This window comes from Lepus europaeus, chromosome 23, assembly GCF_033115175.1.
Source record: "Lepus europaeus isolate LE1 chromosome 23, mLepTim1.pri, whole genome shotgun sequence".
Taxonomy (NCBI): domain Eukaryota; kingdom Metazoa; phylum Chordata; class Mammalia; order Lagomorpha; family Leporidae; genus Lepus; species Lepus europaeus.
This window is the reverse complement of record NC_084849.1, coordinates 28,293,469-28,299,468: the sequence shown is the minus strand read 5'-3', so window position 1 is coordinate 28,299,468 and position 6,000 is coordinate 28,293,469.

Below are 6,000 nucleotides of genomic sequence, written 5' to 3'. Positions count from 1 at the left end.
GGGAAGGGTAATCCCACAACTGCCTCCTGAGCTTCCTGTGTGTTCGAGTTCCCCAAGGTCTGTACAACCAGTGTGAACCCTACTACCTGCTGCTCAGGAGTGTGTACAGCAAGCCCCTGACCTCCTAACCAAGCCCAGACTGCCCCCGCCCGTATACCTTCTCCCCTAATCTCCATGTACACCTCTCCTGTTCTTATTCCTCTCCTGTGCTCTCAATCTCTATCCTTTCTCCTGGAATTCCTGTGTCACCTGTGAGGGCTTTGAAGGGCCCAGCCTGCTCTCCCACCTGCACCCCTGCAGTTACACACCTGCTTTCTGTCTTCCAATACATGCCTTTTCTCACTCCTATAGACCAGGCTTGGGGTAGAAGAATAGATTGTGCAGCAAATTCCTTGTAAACAAGTATTTAAACTCTTTAGGATGCCCAGTGTGGATTGTAGTAAATGCTGGGGCTCTCAGGAGGCGGTGGTTAAACTTCCCAAAAGGAATGCCATTAAACTGACCCTTCAGGGTGCCATGCATATCCCATACAGAAAGAAATGACAACAGCAGACAGAGATAGGAAAGGTCTGCTGATTTCCAAGAGTGGAACCTGTTCCTGAGGCCCAGGGGTTGACTGCGAGTGTCCCTCTGTGGTGGCAGCAGGGGAGGGCTCCGAGGCAGAGGCACAGGCAGGCTGAGTGATTAATATTCCCTGCACCATGATCAGGATCCAGAGCTCTGCACTGGACACGGTGGAGCTCCGAGAGCATCTAACACAGCAGCCCAACGCTCCGGCTTACAAACACCGCTCCAATGGCTGCCCTGTGGAGGAGACCGCAGGAGATCCTATGGAGAAGGACACGGGGCAGGGAACGGTTACAACAGAGGGCACTCCTTGTTGACCTCGCTGGTGGGGAAAGGAACAGGAAGAAGCGTGCTACTGGCATGCAGGGGGCAGAGGTCAGCAGCGACCAGGACAGGCCCTGTGGAGAAGAGCAATGAATTATTCAACACCAAGCGTCACTAACGCCAAGGCTGAGAAGCACAGGACCACAGGAACAAGAGCGCAGAGGCAGCGCCTGCAGGTGGACGTCTATTAAGACAGCCCTGCCTCTGGGGACGTGGTGAGGGGGGAAGAACCACATCTGAGAGATCAGAGGCCTGACCCATGTACGAATCCATCATATGAAGCTGAGGACAGACTCACCCCACCCGAGGGACAGCGCTCTTGTTTTTACTTGCCAATGAATGAACACAGACGTGAAGAAACATCTCTAATGTGAGTCTTCCCAGAGAATCTTCTATCTGAAGAGGAAAGAATGAGAGAACCTCCTGCTCTCAAGGTAGTCACAGGTCACGCGAGAGGCTCAGTCACTGTGCTTTCAGGATGGCTTTTGTGACCATAAAATTCAAAGTGCCCAATGAAACAACAGAAGGGCTCAAAACAGACAGAAAAGTTCAGGAAATGGATCACATGACCATATGAAGAAGTGAGATCTGAGCTGGTGGAGCCTTAAAGAAGCATCAGAGAAACATGAACTGACCATGGAAAACTAGGGTTTACCAGACCAACTCCTGGACAAAGATGTCACAATGAACAATGTACTACTCAAATGTAAATGAACATGCAATTTGAAAGAAATGACAGATATGTAAAACAAATCACAAGGGATGTCATAAATTGAACCTTAAAAGACTAAATGGAATTAAGGTCACAAAGCTTATCATTCCAATAATGAAAGAACATTTAGCAGTAAAACTAAACTCTCACTCTATACACCCAAGGTGAGAAAACACAGCGTGCTGACAACACCTGATGTGGGAAAGCCACAGAGGTCCACACAAGTGCCAACATTACAGTAACCATGTAACAACGACATCTAATCTGTGGTGGGTCCAGGAAAACACAACTGTAAGGGAAATATTTTGGCCTGCATCCATTTTTTACCAGGTCACACAGTGGGGGCATCAAAGGGATAATGGAAAAATTCCCGAGAGTTCACAGCAGGAAAACCACCACGTGGGGAAGAACATGGAGTGGACCACGCTTCTGCCTCATGCATGGGAAACACTCTGTGCACTCAGCAACACCGGCCCAAGGGCAGCGTCTGGCTGGCTGTGACACCCACATGTGAACAGGCTGCACTGAGGGCAGACAGACTGGGGCACTGCCTGCCTTCCGTTTTTCCCAATTCCTGCTGTGAGGCAGCTCTCCTCAGCCCCATGCCCTGGACTCCATCCTGGCCTCTGGTCAGTCTCAGCCAGTGGAGGGGCTGACAGAGTTCTGGAAAGTCCAAGCCTTGTTAACGGTGCCAAAAAGAATGAGGACAACAGGGCTGAGGACAGGAGGAAAAGCAAGTTTACGAATCCACTGGAGGATGAGGAGGAAGCAGACTCACTTCTCAGAAACTGCCCATGTCCCTGTGAGAGGGGTCTGGGTCTTTTAGGGGTGCAAGGGAGAGACTGGGCCGCGGAGGATGTGACTGACGGCAAACCCGGAGGAGACAGCACCATGCTGGTGAAGGGCGGCTTCTCTATCTCGGGCATCAGTGCAGCGTGAACAGCTTGCTGGTGGCTGGACTTATCATGGGGAGGGCAAAACAGGATATTCTGGACAACCAAGCAGCTCTAAAACCTTACTGCCCGGTAACGGAGAGGAGGCAAGGACCGTGCTGAGAGATGCCAGTGTTCATCACCAGGAGGCGGCTCACTTGGGGGAGACACAGGACCTATGCTTATTGCGCCCTTTGGCACACGGCCCCTTTGCATTCTGGTACACTCAATGCAATCCTCTGTGCTTGCTGACCAGGGAGGGAGGGACAACTTGGCAACTTCAGGTGACTTTCCCAAGCCCAGTCTCAGGAATTCCCGGGCAAGTACTACTTATCTGTTGAACTGAACAGACGCTCTAATTGGTCAGAAGCCTAGAAGTAGCTTTTGCTAAGCAGCTACGAAAAGGAAAGAAAGATGGATTCAGTACGGTTCCAGCATCACAGGCCATTCTTCTCTTTGCTGTTTGGCTGAATTACTTTTCCCCGAGACACCATGGCCTGGTGGGTGTGTCCCCGCCCCCTTGCACTGAAGGGGAGGGGCACAAACATGTCATAACAGACAAAGGATGACACATTAATGAGGGGCCCTGCTGTGGGCTATAAAAGCCAGAGCTGGGGGGGCCTAGCTCAGCTACTGCTTCTGCTTTAGAGCAGTAACGATCGAAAAATGACCAGAAAGCTTCCGCCCATTGGCCTAGGCCAACGCCAGCCTCAACCACCTCCTGTGCCTTTTCCCCAGCCTCAGCCTCCTCTAAAGCTCGCCCTGAAGCCTCACCCACCGCCCACGCCTCTCCACCGTCAACCTCGTCCGGCCCGCCTGCCTCCGCTTGCTCCTTCCATTGACGGCCTCGCAACAACTCTTGGGGCACAGCCGCCTTGCACCTTTCTCCGGCCCAGCCACCTCCCTCCCATAAACAGAGAGGGCTCTTCTCGCATCCCTGCCAACCATGCCTACAAACCCTGCAAAGCCGATCCTTGCCGAGCACCCAGACCAACCACTCCTCGCTGCGCTTTCTACCCTCTTCATCCCTATCCGCCCACCGCCAGGGGCTCCACCCCCTTCTAAGCCCCCTCCCCCGCTGCCTGCCAACAAGCCTGCCATCCTCACCCACACCTGAGGATTCTCCAGGTCTCCCCCTGGAGAGATGGCAGCCTCCCAGCGACACAGCTCAGGGACCGTTGTGAACATTCTCTTGAGTTCCCGGTAGCCAGGCCTAGTGAGTATGGAGGGATCGAGAAGGCAGGAGAATGGCTACCTTTCAGCCTCCAGGGTCACTCTACTCAGCTCCAGGAGGCCTCTCCCACGATCAGATCCTACTGATCTTACTCCCCCGTTTTGCTCCAGCCCCACCTTGGGATTGCTCCTCTGTGCTAACAGGGACTTACCACAATGTCACTTTCCCCACAGGTCATCGGCTGGCTCGCCTGCATGAGATGCCGCATCTGTGGTTTTGTTTTAAGCTGGTGTGTACGAGAAAGTGCAGCACTGAGCAGATAAGGGAGAATGAGGGACAAGCACCACCTCTGTACTGAGCAGGGTAAGCCCTGCTGTCTGTCCTGGGTTTAGGGAGCATGAATGATTGAACCCAGACATCCATATTTTTACGAGATGTCCGGTCAGGTGAGGTGGTCATCAGGACCTTCTGTCTCCCACAGGATAGTAGCGGTGAAGACACGCCCTGCATGGCTGCAGATTTAAGGGACCTACAGACACCATGCAAGGGTGTACCTGCAGAAGGCACGGGAGCCATGGTGCAGACGGCCTGGGATGCTGCTGCTTGGAGCCAACAGAAGACCTGGGACTCGGGCAGATGCCAGAAGGACACAGGAGAGACCAATGAACCGACCTCTGCCCACACATCTGGGGCCCGCTACCCCACACGCTGTCAGATACTCATTTGTAATAAATACTGCTGAACAGGAACTTTAGCCTTGGTTGTAACTTTGTTTTTGAAATACTTGTATTCTGCAGGGAATTTCACGTTTGCTTCAGTCAAGGTGTCTTCCTCTTAAGTGAAAAGGTCCTTTTCAGGCCTGGGCTCCTGTCGGAGTCCTGAAAGTTTGGTGACTCCGTGCCTGGGGTGTCAGCCCTTTCTGCTTTCTCCCCCACCCAACTTCACATCCCAAGGTCACCGCAAGTCCCTCAACGCACCTGGGCCTCACATGGAGCCCCGGAACCACTCGTCAGTCACCATGGCGTGGCTCCTAGGAGTCCTAGACTCGCCAGCTGAAAAGCCCGGTCCAGTCTGCCCCTCCCCTCTGGGGATGCTGCTGCTCAGAGCAGACCGACGGCTTGGGACGCGGGCCAGATGCAAGATGATTTATCCAGGGAGGGAGGGACAGAATCAGCCGCTCATCTGCAGCAGCCTCTCCTCAAATGGGGCACGGCTTGGAGAGAGGGACCTGGGGGAGACGGGGGAGGGTTCCAGGGGGAGTCCCACCACTGCCACATGAGAGACCACGTTCAACAGTGAGGGCTGCTGCTAGTGGGACTGGAGAAAGCCACAGATGACCCAAGACGTATCTCAAGATAATCTGTAGGGACACCTAAAGCTGCTCTTCACGTTCCAGCCACGTGCAAGAGCAGGACGATGGTGATGACATCGACTCCTGGTCTGGTGGGAATCTTAACACGGGCAGCCCTACAGCTTCACTCTGTGTCCACGTGTAGGGCCAGACTCCCAGGCAGGGATAAAAGACGGAAGCAACCTTGGCCCTCAGGGAGGGGAAAATGAGGAACTTGGGCAAGGGGCTGGGAGGCACGAGGAGGAAGGCTTGGAATGGAAGCCTGAGCTATGGGGAATCAGCCAGTCCACCCTTTTCTGTCCTCATGCACACGCATGGCGGGGCTCCGACCTGGTAAGACGGGCGAACAAATCACAGCGCAGACACTGCCATGCGTATGGAAGAAACACACTCTGGGGCGTCTAAAGAGAATGGCCGAGGTGGAAACTCAGGATGATCCTCGGCAGCCACAGCACTAACTCCCAGCTCTGGGGGCCCCTCCATGTGAGGAGTCTGTCTGCTCCTCTGTAACAGAATTGCGTTGTCTTCACTTCTCTTCGGACTCCAAACCTGGTTTCTGTATGAGTAGAGGCAGGGACATCAGCTTCAGCTGACTCCCTGCCCAACAAAGCTGACATTTTCCATACATAAAGGTCAAACTTGGCATCTGAAGACCAGGATAGGAAGGGTGATCAATGACATCATTGCCTGAATGATCAATGGCTGGTCTGCAGACCCTGAAGACAGATAGCATCAGAGGCTGGGAACACAGTACACCCTTGTCATCAATAATCCAGTCTGGTCACTCTTACTAGGTGTTGTTTTCTTGTGAATGGAATTCAGGGCAACACATAAAACTGCCTTGCTTTTCACCCGATGCAATGCAGGTGCCCACTGTGGATCCCAAACCAGCCTTGCAGAAGGGAATTCCACATTTCCTCCAGGCTTGATCCCTCACTCT